This window comes from Talpa europaea (genome assembly GCF_964194135.1).
Source record: "Talpa europaea genome assembly, chromosome: 7".
Classification (NCBI taxonomy): Eukaryota; Metazoa; Chordata; class Mammalia; order Eulipotyphla; family Talpidae; genus Talpa; species Talpa europaea.
In genome coordinates this window covers 97,069,770-97,085,420 of record NC_140074.1, presented here as the reverse complement: position 1 = coordinate 97,085,420, position 15,651 = coordinate 97,069,770, and the positions used below count along the sequence as shown (strand labels likewise).

At 37.5% G+C, this 15,651-nt stretch overlaps 1 protein-coding gene across 2 annotated transcripts in view; it reads right to left on the bottom strand.

The window, feature by feature from the left end:
* Nucleotides 1–15,651, bottom strand: part of COX10 (cytochrome c oxidase assembly factor heme A:farnesyltransferase COX10) — a gene marked incomplete at both ends in the record, with an annotated part of 120,306 nt that overhangs the window by 73,916 nt on the left and 30,739 nt on the right. The window lies entirely within an intron of this gene.

Sequence of the window (15,651 nt, the reverse complement as noted above, 5' to 3'; positions counted from 1 at the left end):
ACTGCAAAATGGAAAACTGACCTCAGACAACTGCTTATAAATGAGAAACGATTAAAACAAAGAATTTCTCATGGAATGATACAATACACATTGTACAACTCCTCACATGGGAATAGATAAATGCAGGCTGGAATTTTTATTGTCTTTGAAGGTGCTGATATTCAATGGACTTAAATTTCACAAAGAGCTGTGTGTTACTCCATTACAATTAATGGCACTTTCTGAAACATAACGCCATCGGGTGGAGAAATAATTGTAAACACATTTGAAATGTCCAGGTGTTTCTTGAAGCAATTTTTAGTTGACCTTCCTTGACTCTACCTTTTGGATGCTAAAGCAGTAACATCCCCCTTTCTGTACACTTAAAAGTAATGAACTTTTTTTTATGGTATAGCTTGTGAAAACACACATATCCAAGAAGGCTAGCAACGTAATCTGTAAGCTAAGATTCAGCATCCACAGCTTGATTCTAAATTATTGAGATATTTTGTGCTTCATTTTTCTCAGTATGAAAATTGGCAGAGAAAACTACTTTTCTTTTTTTTTTTTTTTGCAAGAGTGAATGAAATATTTATTTTTCATCACACATGTACCTACGAGATTACATTTATTATGTTTATATCATTTAGGGTGATAATTACTAAGAAGGATTTTCACAGAATTTTTTTTTTTTTTTTTTTTAACAAATTGTGATAAGCACTATGAAGGAAATTACAGGGTGCTATGAGAGCTGATAACAGATGCTAAACCAAGTCTGGGTCTGGGAAGGGGATCTATTTGTTTTTATTTATTTATTTTTCTTTTATGAGAGAAAACTACTTTTCATTATTTAATTGTGAAGAATTCTGTTTCAGAACAAGTATCTTTCTTCTTAAAAAAATTTATTTTTTGGTAAATAATGATTACAAAGACCCTAACTTGGGGGGAGGGTGTTCTCAAAGTGAATTTAACCCACTGACAGGTAGTGTTTGATATGCAGTGTTTCAGAAACACTGAACTTACACTTAACATTTAAAACTCAGGAAAATTTCTGCCAGAAATCCAAATGTCTGGATTGTATTGAAAAATGAAAAATCAGAAATTCTAGAAACAATGGGCCTACATTTACCAAGGCCAATAACAGCAGCTGCTGCCTTTGGCTGGGTGTTCACTCTCCAATTCATCAAGGCCATGAGGCAGTCCTAAAACAACAAGTAAAACATGTAAGGAAGAGACCCGAGAACACCTGTCTCTGAAAATGAAAAAAGTCACAAAAGTTTCTTGTGATCAGGGAACAGCTCTTTAAAAATAAAATCTGGGCCTCCCCGGTGGTGCAGTGGTTGAGCGCTGGGTTTCGAAGCTGCCCGCGGCCTCTGCGGCACTAGTTCGACCCCCAGCTGCTCCCCGGCCACCAGAGGAGGGTCCCACATGGTGCGCAGACCTCTCCTGCCGCCCGCTGTTCCCCTCAGCAGTGTACTTCGGTCCTTCTGCCTGCTCTGCTCCTGGCTCTGGCTCTGGTGAATTCTCTCACCCTCCCGTGCTTCTGACTGTACCCAGGGCATGTATAAACAAAACAAACAAACAAACAAACAAATAAAATGTCTCTATAAAAAAAATAAATAAATAAAAATAAAATATAATTTCTGAGGCCTGTATATAATCACTTTCCAGCAGACTACAAAGTGCGAAGGCATCTGTGGATCCAGAAATTAAGTAAAAGTAGCTCATGGGGGTAGGTCCACAGAATTATCTGCCTCCAGGCATTCCTTCTTCATCCCAAGAAGCAATACATAGTACAGCCACAGTGAGCAATGACAGCCAAACACAGCTTTCCAGTTGGGTCTTCTACCTAGCATCAGTACTGAGTATCTTACCACATATCATATGTGCAAATTGTTTGATACCTATTTTTCCCACCAAATAATAAACAACATTCATTACCCACTTCCACTCTCATTCATTCCTATGCTAAACTCCTACTAAGTGCCAGACAAATTTTCTGGGTTCTGGGGAAAGAGTAACAGTTAAGACCAAGTCTCTGCTCCTATGGAGGTACATTCCAGTAGCAGAAACAAACCTGGAACCAAAAAAAAAAAAAAAAAAAAAGCCAGAGGAGAGGGACAGGAGTGCAAGGAGGGGAGATGGTATCAGAGCAGAGATCTGAATAAAGTCATATGGATATCTATGAGAAGTGAGGGAGCACACGAACTGCGAAATTTCTCAGAAAGCAGCGTTCGTGATGGGCCAGGGAAAGGCAAAGAAGCCTGTGTAGCTGCAGTGAACAGGCAACAGGGCCAAAGAGTGGACTAGCAATAGCTGGGGCCAGATGACCTAGAGGTAATGACTTTGGGCTTTATTATAAATTGACCCACTCATACATCTATGGCATAATTTTAATTCTTTTTGTTCAATATTTTCATCTTCCCATTACAGAAAATACCAAAATTTTAATACTTCCAGTCTAAGGATTTCGACCTTTCTTCTGTCCTCAAGTCTATGCTTTTCTCTGCCCAGCCTCCCTGCTCTGTCCTTCCCAACTCTCTAGCTCACAATATGTACTCTGCTAAGCCCTCCATTTATATACCAACCACCAGTTTTATGGTACCAGCTTCTGACATTCTTTTCATCTCCATCTCCTGCCCAAATCTCCTGAGACCCAATGATGGCCCTATTCATCTCCACTTAGATGTACCAAAAGCATAACAACCCACCCAAACTCAATCTAAACTGAATTATTTCCTTACCAAACAGCTCCTTCTGCATTCCCATGTCACTGGAGGACACTCTATCCATCCACCAACCATGTCAGAAATCTACAAGTTATTTTATACTCCTTTCTTCATGTCACTGCAACACAGTTAATGACCAAGGTCTTTCAACTCAACATCTCTTTGATTAATGCCTCTTTAGGCTCACATGATCTTAAAAACTTTGTTATCCAAATTGGTCTGTCCTCAAGCTGTGCTCCACAGAATAATTAAACCAATTTTTAAAGAAAATAAATCTCTCCACCTCCTTTCCTTATTCAATACATTTGAATTAGTAAGTAGCAATGATGTTAACATTAATTGTGTAGTCACCAAGGTCCTTTTCCAAAAACTAAATATGTCATTTAATTTTCTCAACAACCTCATCTGTTGATAAGGGTTAAGTCAAATGTCCAAAGTCAGGGGCTAATAAACGGCAGACACAGAAAGTATACGCGGTTATTCTGGTCCCTGGGCCTGTGGATTGAGCCTCACTGAACTCTGAGCAGCTCCATATACATGGTCCTGATTTGTGACTAAAGACAAGGGCGCCCTGCTCTCATTGAGTTTACAATCAAACAATGAGCTAGGTGTATGCTTACAATTTGTGAAAACTCTAGGAAGGACAGCTGTGTGTGGGGGATGGAAGAGGAGAGCTGAACAGGGCAGGAGGCAGCAAGCCTTCGAGGGCCTGATACTGTTATACCGTCTGGTTTTATTTTCAACATAGTACTTGTCCCTGACTGATATTTTCTGGTCAATATATTTACTACCCATCTCTTGGTGCTGATACTGTTATACCGTCTGGTTTTATTTTCAACATAGTACTTGTCCCTGACTGATATTTTCTTGTCAATATATTTACTGCCCATCTCTTGGTGCTATTCCACTTACACTCCATGAGAGAAGCTGAACTGTATGCTCAGCACCTAGAAGTGCCTGGCATATAATAAACACATATGTTTGTTGAATGAATGACACCGGCTGAGATCTAGGCTGACCCTGACCTAGACATGGACAGTGGCAGGAAGAGGCAAAGTAGGTCAAAATTAGGATTTTCTTCTCTATCCATACTGTAACAGAAAGCTATTTATTGTGTTATGGTCTTTTTAAGACCTACTGATTATTGCCCAGCAGGTCTGCATGCTTTAGCAAGGCCCTTGATAAACTGTCCCTTCTAAATTCTTCAGCCAAACCTCTCACAATATCCAACCCAGTTTGTACATCATGCTTCTACATCATTACAATGTTTTCAAGGCCCCAAATGGTCTCCACATTGTATAAAATTTTACAAATCTTTTTTTTTTTAAAAAGATTTATTTATTTATGTGCACAAGAACTGGGGTACAGGCCAGAGGTGCTGGGGGGTGGGGGTGAGGGTGAGCAGTTTTACCAGAAACAGAGTAGGGAGCAAAACAGGCAGATCGACTGAAATACACTGCTGAGGGGAGCAGCGAGTGATACAGGAGAGGTCTGCTACACCATGTGGGTTATCTCCCTGGCTGGGGATCGAACTTGTGCTGCAGTGCAGTGGCTGCAGATAACTTCATATTGCTGAGACTTAACCCCTTCTGCCACCAGGGAGGCCCACAAATCTTTCGTTATTCATGATGTTTCACAGGCCCCCTTCCACATGCACCATCCTGGTAAACATGTACCTAATCTTGGCATACTCTGGACACATCTCTGTGGAGCCCTCCTGACCTCCACAGGCAAGAATGACCACTCCCTACATTCTCCTTTGTACACCTAAGGCACTGCCTATATTCTACCATAGTACCAGCATATTTTAGTTTTTGTTGTACTTATTTACATGTCTCTCTTTCCTTTCCTGACTATTGCTTCAGAGTAGGAACCAATTTTTTTGATTATTAGCAAAAATAGACAATAAATGTGGAAGTATACTGCTGAAAATAACTTTCAAGAAAAGACCTCCGCACAGCACTAGCCCATTCTACCAAGAAATGGCATTTTGCTTTCTGCTCCCCCACAAATCGGAATTAATTTCCAATAGGCAAGCAAATGTCAAAAGGATTTCAACAGCCTCCACACCCCGCCTCTACCCCAGTCTCAACAATTCTAACTTGAACTAAGCAAAATAAACAAAATTCTACACAAGTGAGAACAAGTTCACTCACATTTTCTTGTCTTTCAAAGGCATTGAAGTCTTAAAGTTTGAATGTCCACCAAGTACTTAAGAAAAAGGTCATTTTTGATATAACCTGACTTTACTTAAGCCAAAGATATTAGGGGTGGTTGAGTATCTCTCTGTTGATAAACTTAAATAAACGATTGTTTAATTGTAGGGAAACACGTTTGAATTAGGGGACTTACCTGAATGTGTTTTAAAATAAGTTATCATGCTATTCAGTTGTTCACTCACTCAAGAGTAAGTGAAAGTCCGGTGAGGGTCCCACAAAAAAAAAAAAAAAAAAGAGAAGTGAAAGTCATGGAGGGAATCCAGACTCAATAAATAATGTCCTTTACTAAAAATCCAATTTACAAATCCCTGAATATTTTTATAAAAGAATTTGGTCTTAAGATCTTTTTATATTAAGGCCAATGTTACAGTTAATCCCCACTATTTTAAATTAAGAGATGGGAAGGGATCTTCAGCCACATTATCTTCAGCTAGCTGCTAAAGGAAATTATATATAGCATGTTTAATCTTTTTTATCTAGTTCACCTAATGACAGCAACATAAACGAGTGGCATTTTCTAGATCATCAAACCATATTTTTGCTAAAAGCAATACCAGCATAATCCTCATTTCCCTCTTACATAAAAAATGAAAATATTAGGATATTATATAAGATTTTTACTTCTGTGGTAGTTTTCTTTCTTGTAAGCCAGCAGGTGAATATCATCTAATACTAAACAAACCTGAGTTAGAATAAAAGCCAAAACTTCATATTACCTTAGTATTTAATATTACATAGTATAGTTTCAAGCACAAGGATACTCTAGATTACAAGTACACATAAATCTTATCAACTACCAATTTTTCTCTTTTGTTTTATCCTATCTCTACATTCCATCATTCAAATCCTTTAGAATTTCTTTGTTCCCCCTGTGATCATTGCTTCCAGGAGAAATCTGGCATAGGATCTGAAGGAAATGCCAGAGTGAAATTTTCCTTAAGATTAATCACACAGGTAAGTAATTTCCCCTTCTTGCCAAACTATATTTTCTACAACTTCTTAGAAAATCGATAAGACAGGACTGGGTGGTCATGAAAATGTGAATTTTAAGATTTACCTTAATCACTTACACACAAACTTTAAAGATCTAATAGCCAGCCTAAAGCAGTTTGGATCTATTACTGGGTAGAAATGGCAACAAAGAATTCTTTTTTTTTTTTAATAATAAATTTTATTTTTATATTCCCCATACAATTGCAGCCCCCCCCATTCTGACCCCAATCCCTCCCCTCCCGCCCCCGCCCCCCTAAAAGTGTCTCTGGTTCATAGTTTTTTGTTGATTTTGATTTTTACTTTCTTATAGTTATTCATTTTCCTGGTCCCTTATTTAAGTTTTCTAGATTCCTGCTATGAGTGAGACCATCCGGTATTTTTCTTTTTCTTTTTGGCTTATTTCGCTGAGCATGATCCCTTCCAGCGCCATCCATGGCAACAAAGAATTCTTAAAGTTGGTCTGGGCCAAGTAGCACAGGGATAAAAAATCTGCTCCACCGTCCATGCCCCCAATTCTAAAACCCAATTCCTATTCTTTTCAATTGTCTGGGAATCATTTCATGACTCTAATTTTATAGTATAAATATTAAGACAGCAAAAATGTTTACATATTAAACCTTAAAAGCTGTCTGTTATTAAAGTAAAGAGAGTGACTATGCGATAAGGAACAGAGTCCCAGGAATCAGCCACATAGCCAGTTTTTACATCAGTGTCATCAGTCATCAATCAAACAAGTGTTAGCCTACCCCAGAAAACAGGGAGGGATTCTGTGGTTCAGAGCAGAGAATAAACAGGCAAATAGGACACAGAAGAACAAATTATCAGGGAAAGCAAAACATATCTAAAGATTAAAAAAAAAAAAAAACTGGGTGAAGAAACTCAGCTTGACTTCTGCTAGGTTGGAATAACAGGGGGACATCTAGAAAGGAATCAGGCTTAATCAAATACTCTACCCAGAGACACAGACAAAAATCATAATTCCAAAAATAAATATTGGTATCATTGCTATTACATCTCAATTAAATATCCTCATTTTTGATTTAGCAAGTTTTGCTACCAACATCACTTGGATTTATCAGAACTGACTACACAGCGCCACAATGTCTATGAAATAATAGAAAATGAATAATTTTGTTGAATCAAAGTCATCACCACATACTCAAATATGAAGTACCCACATAAAAGTAAACACATGCTTAAAATATATGTACATGTATGTTCACACAAATATATTATAGTTTGGAAGTACAACTCAAGTCTCTTAGTACACAGAGAAGAATAAACACATTTTTTTTCTTCTATTAAGCTCCTACCTGGAGATAACTGGAAGATTATCAGACTCTGAAAATGTCTGATATTTTTAGACCAAACTTTTATATTAATAACAATAATTATAACTAACATTAATTGAGCACTTAGCTTGCATAGGGCATAAGTGCTTCAAATCCTCCCAATCTCATTAGATACAGACATGTCACAATGCCCACTGTGGTACCTTTACCTCTGGTACCTAGCAGCAGGGATGCTAGCAGTTAACCTGGGGGTAGAAGGAAGACTCACATTCATGAGGACAACTCTATTCCAAACGTGGTGACTCAATCATGACATTTCAGTGAAGAAGAAAAAGCAATGAATTTTGAACGCCATAGTCCATAGGTTCTGCTTCCAATAAGACCATTTTCAGATGTGTAATCAATGAAATCATTAATTTTCATTTTATTCTTCTACACACTGAAATAACCCCAATTCATGGAGTTGTTGTAAGAGGCAAATAAAATAATGACCAGTTAATGTGGCATGTCAATTATAAAATACTATCTATAAATCTAAGTTAAAATTATCATCATCTCTACATTTGCTGGCAAACTTCACCTAGAGTTACTTTGTTTATGAATACCAATGCCAGACTTACTCACTTAGATGGATCATTCAGGAGAGGAGAATCAAATGTAATTTAGGAATAATTTGGGATCATATAAATTTAGGAAAAGAGACTGCATTTAAAGTGCATTTTAAAATGAATATGTGTTCAAAAAGAATAAAAGTATCCTTTTTGACATTCAGTAATGCTCATCATTTTCCTTATATAAAAAACACATTTAGTTGAAAACTCTTTCCCACATGCTATTCAAAGGCTCTCAATGCAAACCTGATCTAGTGCAGTAGCTAATCTGAATCATCTGAATAAACCACAAGTTAGGGACTTCAGAGATCACTGAATGAATGCAAGTTGCCCACCATTTAAAACATCAAAGTCAAACAAATCACAACATTCAGAAGAAAAATATATTTTTTATATTAATTTTTCTTACACATATGATGTTCAATAAGTCACATCACTGGTGTTCACTAACATCAGTCTTATTCTGCTAGCCTGCAACACCACGTTTAATAACCATTTTTGTTCAACATGGAAGATGAAAGTCAAATCCTATTGCTCAAGGCAGACTGCATAGTCAAAACAAAAGAAACATCAGAGCAAAGGAAAATGCAGAAAGATGCATTAGATATTAATCTCATATTCACTGAGAAAATAGAAAAATCTTTATCTGTTTCTTGTTTCAGAGTTTAAAAGGCTGTGAATTTTATTTTGCCCTACCCACCCTATAATTCAGAGCTGTTTATCCAAAGCTCTTTCTTTTTACCTTATTTCAGCCATGAAAAGTTCTCAAGTATTGTCAGTCTCAAACAGAAAAACACGTCTCTTCTTGATGCTCTTTTATTCACACCTCTTGATCTCTTTCACTTCCTTTCATAAAAATTCTTCAACATTCAGATACACTAGATCCTTAAGATAACATACCCTTATCAGCTCTACCTTTCTAATTATAACCTACCTCCTGGATCTGAAACACTACTTATGCTTTGCACCTTTCTTGTAATTTTCTCCAAAATAAAGTCTCTGAGAACATCAATGGGTCTCCTTAGAGCTAAGTCTAGGTTATGAATTCATTCATCATTTATTTGATCTTTCAAAAGAGCCATTTTTTTTGAAATCCCATGAACCTAGACTTAAACAAATGAGCTAATGTATATAAAATGCTTAGAACATTACTTGGCTTATAGCAAAGTGTGAAATAAGTGTTAGCTGTGATTATTGTTATTATTGATACTTAATGCTACAACCTCCTGCTTCCCAGATACATATTCTGTTATTACCAATAAGACTTCATTTGGAATTTCACCCTACTGGCCTGCTATATCCTTGTGGGAAGAGGTGATGGACATAAGAAATATGTAAGCCATAATCACTGGTCTCAAGGAATTGAGTGCTCTCTAGGGAAGAGATAAAAAACAAATAATTATATTATGGCCCCAAAAGTGCTGATTAGCCATAGTTAGGAAAACTTAGTTTTTCCAGAGAGGAGAAATATGGCCAAAAGGTTGGAGTTATAAGGTGGTAGACTCTGGCTCAGTATGAGGAAGATATCTCCAACCTCAGCTACACACCTAAAGAGAAGCTGCCTTAGAAATCAGTCAACAACTGTAATAAGCGCCATCTGCCAGTGATATTATAAAAATCTGAGAGCTAACACATAAAGTCGATAAAGTCGTCAAAACTTTTGAACCAATATCAGAGTAATGATAGAGCAAAGTATTCTTTAAGGGTGTACTTCTTTGGTTTGAGTGTGTATGCCCACAACACACACAGTAGAAGCTAGACATAGCTACAGTAATGGTGATTTGGACGATTCAGGTGACCTGAGCTGCAGTCAGGAAACCTCTAATTGTCTAGGCAGTGCACTTGTGAATAGAAATGTCAAGAGCCCAAATCTTTTGATACAAAAATACTTTCACACATCTCATTTTTATAGTGAAAAACTGAAGGCACAGGTAGGCAAATAGAGACACAATATAATTTCTTGTCCAAACCGGAAAACTTGAGAGTGAATAGGGGCCTTATTAATAATTAGGTCAGAAACACAAATGTAAACCAGGACATATGGTCACCCTAGCTATAAATAGGTAGTCTGTTTGAAGCTGAAATTATAGCCAGGCTCTTTGGTAAAGATGAAACCAAAAGTAAAAATTATTAATAAAGCAGGATTCTCAACTGGAGGTGATTTTGGACCCAAGGGAACACTGGCAGTGTCTGAAGATATTTTCAGTTGTCACAATTAGGGGGGCACTGCTAACAGTATCTAGTGGGAAAGACCTGGATGCTGGGAGACAGCCCACAATTGCACAGGACAGCCTCCCACGACACAGTTATCCAGCTCAAACTGTAAAGAGTGCGTAGGCTGAGAAAACCTGTATAAGAATTAAAACATCTGACTGCATAAATATATGAAATATTTGTACTTCAAAAAAACTGCAGAAAATATTTGAACCTTATGTGACAAGAATTAATGACTCAAACTACCTACATTAAGACATCTTAGACAAAAGGAAACACCCAACCGCAAAATAGGCAAATCTCAGTGATAAACACGAGTGGCCAAGAAGTATTTAAAAAGCCCCCCAAACAAAAAACAATTCTGCCTCCTGAATGATCAAAACAACTTGAATTAAAAGGATACTTCTCATACAACCTATAAACTAGCATATATCTCCTAATACATAGTGTTGTCGTGAACATTTTTTACTCACTGCCACATGGAAGTGTAAGATGATTTCAAACAAACAAAAGACCTTCTGGGAAGAAATCCAGTTTTACTTAAAATGTGGTTTTTTTTATTTGCACTTTATATTTAGTATTTTGTCCTTTAAACAAAAACAAAAAAACCCAATCAAAAAATGAATGAGCAGAAGAGCTAAATAGGCACTTCTCCACAGAAGACATGTAGATGGCCCATAGACATAGGAAAAAATGTTCATGATCACTTATCAAAAGGGAAATACAGGGCCTCCCCGGTGGTGCAGCGGTTGAGTGCTGGGTTGGGAAGCGGCCTGCAGCCTCTGCAGCGCCGGTTCCATCCCCGGCCGCAGGGCGAGGGTCCCACATGGCCCGCAGACCTCTCTGGACGCCCGCTGCTCCCCTCAGCAGTGTACTTCGTCGGTCTGCCTGTTCTGTTTCCCGCTCTGGTTCTGGAGAATTCTCTCACCCTCCCGCACTTCTGACTGTACCCAGTGTTTGTATAAATAAATAAATAAATAAAAAGGGAAATACAGATCAAAATTACAATGAAATACCTCACATCGGTGAGAACAGCCCATATTTTAAAAAAAAAAAAACAAAAAAACAAGAATAACAAGTGCAGGCGAGGTATGGAGAAAAAGGAATGTCTTACACTGCTGGTGGGAATGAAAACTGGTCCATCCTTTATGGAAAGTCATGTGAAGGTTCCTCAAAACATTAAAGTTAGATCTGCCATACAGCACAGCAATTCTACTAGTATTGATCCAAAAAGCCCCACAAAAACACTAATTTGAAAGGAAACTTGTACTCCTATGTTCACTGCAGCAATATTTACAATAGCTAAGACATGGAAAAAAATCATGAATGCCCTAAAACAATAATGGATTAAGAAGATGTGGTGGGCCTCCCTGGTGGCGCAGCGGTTGAGCGCTGGGTTGCGAAGCTGCCCGCGACCTCTGCGGCGCCGGTTTGATCCCCGGCTGCTCCCCAGCCACCAGAGGAGGGTCCCACATGGCGCGCAGACCTCTCCTGCCGCCCGCTGCTCCCCTCAGCAGTGTACTTCGGTCCTTCTGCCTGCTCTGCTCCCCGCTCTGGCTCTGGTGAATTCTCTCACCCTCCCGCGCTTCTGACTGTACCCAGTGCATGTATAAACAAACAAACAAACAAACAAACAAATAAATAAAAACATGCCTCTATTTAAAAAAAAAAAAAAAGAAGATGTGGTATATTTACACAATGGAATACTACATAGTGATCAAAAAAAGATAAACTTATGCCATTTGTGGTAACATGGATGGAGCTGGAAGGGATTATGCTAAGCAAAATAAGCCAAAGGAGAAAGATAAATACCAGATAGTGTCACTTACATACAGAATAAAGAGAAATCAAACAAAAGGTCAGACAAGGACAAACCTTGAAAGCTGTCCATACATCTGAGATATCAGAAGGGAGTGGGGAAGGAGGACAGGAGTAAAAACAGGAGAGGAAAGAGTACAATGGACTACAATTAATGCTACCAGAAGGAGAGTGTGGTGGGATGGGAACAAATGGGAGCTAGTGGAGCATTACTGGCATTTTGGTGGTGGGTGTGGTAACATAACATATATTTGCAGAGATGTAAGCCTATACCCCAAAGACATATAATGTGATGTAAATCAACATTACCTCAATAAATATAACAGCCACAACAAAAAAGTGTAACACAGGGCCAGAGAGGGAAAAATAATAAATAAAAATTCTTTAAAAACAGAAAAAAACAACGAATAGGTGTGTAGGGTTCATTATAGGAGCAAAAATATGCAACAATAGAGAACTAATTGAGAGAGTTTAACACATCAACAGGATGGAATAGTATATCACCACTAATATTTATCCTGTAGAAGTATATCTAACATGCACTCCTTACTCCCATTAAAAAACTTATGTATATGGGAAATAATTCCAAATATAGCTTATCATAATACCTAATATAATTAAGATAATTTCCTGAAAATTCTTATCTTTTTCAGTTTCTTAATTCATTCTACTTGAAGTTATTCAGTTTTTCACATTTGAATGTCACTTGCTTCTCAATGTTAGATCAGTCAAAACTATAACATTTTATCTTTCAGTTGCTTAAATAAAAAACATTTTATGGACTGCCTTCATTCTTTGAAGGTACACCCACTTTAAAGCTGCACTAAAGTTTCAAATGAAATACATGTATACTTTACAAACATACATGCAATTCATTTTACGTTTGAATGTCAGTGGTTTCATATATATATCTTTATGCACTGGTCACAACTTCATAAATCAGAAGCTGAATCTCATTTTCTCTCCTTAAAACAAATGTAAGAATTGTTTTCCAAAGCTTTATTTTTCCTGCTTTCAGAGAGATCACAGAAGTTGAGTACAAAGAAGAATCACTCAGAACTAAATCAGTAACAGCAAAAAGAGAGTATTAAAAAAAATATGAACTGTTATTTGAATCCTTTCATAAACACAGACAGAAGGAAATATTTTCTCCCATAGAACTCTATTAGAAACTGAAGACTTTTATACATACCAACCACATTATATGCATTTTTAAAGTTGAACACCAGCTCCCTTAAAAAAGCAGTAAGCTCTTTCTTTTTACTAAGGACTATTTATCTATCTGCTATTGAAAAACTCTGACCCTGTTAGTGAGTGTTGTTCATTTTGCTTATACTAATTAAACACACCAGCAAAAAAATGGCTTTACATTCCTTTAATTTTGTGAGACTGTTGAATAATGCTACATTATTTTCTATATTAGCTAGAAAACATCGTAATTGTGGAAATCGATCAATACCACAATAAAAGTGGAAGCCTACAATGCACTTAGAGCCCAAGACAAGTGGAAGGAGCAATATGATGAATACAAGATGAAATTATTCATGTGCGAAAGAGCACTGACTAAGGGTCAGCCTCACATAATACCACTGAAGAGGCCGATGTGGGATGAGTAATATGTGGAGGAATAATGTGAAAGCTTTCTAGAGGAAGAACAGGACAGGTGTTTAAGTGAGATACAGTACGGGACGGGAACCCTATCTAAGAAAGAAATATTAACATAAGAGGCAGACTACAATTTATCAGTATCAGAAAGAATCCTATCATGTATTTTGTAGCTTTCTTCAGTAATTTTAAAATCTATAGAATCTAATTATCCACCCCCCACCCCAACTCCCATAGCAAATATAATTCCTACAGACTATAAAATAAAGAAGGCTTCTTTGAAAATTTCTAAACCTTTGGTTTATGTTCCGTTTCGGTAGATTTGGGGCCTAAATGTAAATCATTCTGTTTTTTCCTCCAGATACTTTCTAGCTTTGCTGGAGATTTATTGATTTTTATCTTCTCAAAGAAACAACTCTTAGTTTCATTGATCTTTTATATGCTCTTTTTGATTTCTGCTTTATTTATTTCCACTCTTATTTGTATTATTTTCTCCTTTTACTAACTTTAGGTGCATGTAGGGTAGTAAGTAGGAAGAAATCAGGAAGTAGGGCACCAAAAAAACACCTTTACTGAGCACCAAAGGCTCAAGCTTCCTATAGTGCTTCCTACAAGTAGTGTGTAGGGAATTCACAGTAATCACCGAGGCCAACTCCTCAGCCTAAATGTCACCTACAATCTAGTGCCAGCCTTAATCTCTAGGCTGTGGGGAAGACTAGAAATACTGCAGGATGGGGACTGTAGTTGAGACAGTGCCATAAAGTGGGAATTGTTCTCTGCTTTTCTAGTAGGAACCTTATTCTGGGGTGCTTGATCTTGTTACTGAAATCCATGCGCTCCAAACTCTAGTTAGTGAGAGCATGAGCTTGTTTTGGCTTTGGCTCTGGGGTAAGGCATGTCCCCAACCTCAGGGGAAACAGAGATGATCCATAGGGTTCTCCCTGCTGGTTGGGACTTCAACTGTTCTAATTTGGGAGCCTCCGATTAAAGCAGGTCATCACTGCTTTGCACCCTCACTCCTACAATTCTCCAGTGGCATATTCTATGTCCCTTATGCGGACTCTGGCCCCTCTTCTTCAGGGCCGTGTCTGGCTTGTAAAGTCCCTGTGTGGGCATGTGCCCTAAGTCAACAACTTCAGAGGGGCACTGTAAGCAGCAGACCTTCTTCTCATGGTTGCACAGCCCCATTTATTGCTCAAACACATTTCAATTAGTTTTCCCTACACCTCTCAATAGCGTCATTGCTACTGATGTGTGTGATACTCATCTGCCTATTTTCAGGGGCTGTGGACCTTGTTTTACTATTATAATTTGGTTGTGAATATGTCGAGGAGGCAAGCCAACATCTTCACTCTGCTGCCACCTTGCCAGACTATCCCATTTTTATGCTAAGCCTTTTATTTATATGTATTTTTATAATATCAACCTTTTACTTACATAATTTAAACAGGAGATAGTAATATCTCAAGGACAAATGCAGCTCTTCAATTTTAAAAATGAACCTGAAAACTAGAATGTGTCCTTGACTTTATATAATGACCTAGATTTATAACTAATAAAAATTTAAAATTTAAAAAAAAAATAGAAACTCAAAATAGCCATATAAATTTATGGCCATATAAATTTTTTTTGCTTACGTTGTCTTTTATTCAAATTTTCATTAAAAACATGTTCAGTGTGAAACCATGCTGATTCTTGTAGCTAAGAAACAGGGAGGGAAGCAAAAGGAAGCAGAAACTTGGAAGAGATGGCATCATGGAGTACAGGAGGGGACAACATTTTTGGCAATTGGATTTTAATCTCAATAGAACACTGTTTTGATGTTATCAGTAAGAGCAAAAAAATAACCCTTATTTGAAATAGGTTGATCCTTCACCAAATAGCTGATAATACAGTCTGAAAATTCAATGATTTTAGGCATTAGCGAATTAAAAGTCCCATATTTTGCAAACTACTGAGCTCTGTATCTACTCAACTAAGCTGTTTTTCTGCTGGTAACTTGAATTCCTGTTTAAAAACTGTGCCAACTCCTCCTGGGTGTTCTGGTGATGAAAACAACTTTCCTCAAATTTTAGCCAAAACTTTCTCACTATAGTATCTTATGAAAAACCACAATGTTAGGGCACACCACAATGACCACGCAAGGGCAAAAAACTATTTTAGAAAATTATTGTGAAGTTTAAAGTAATGG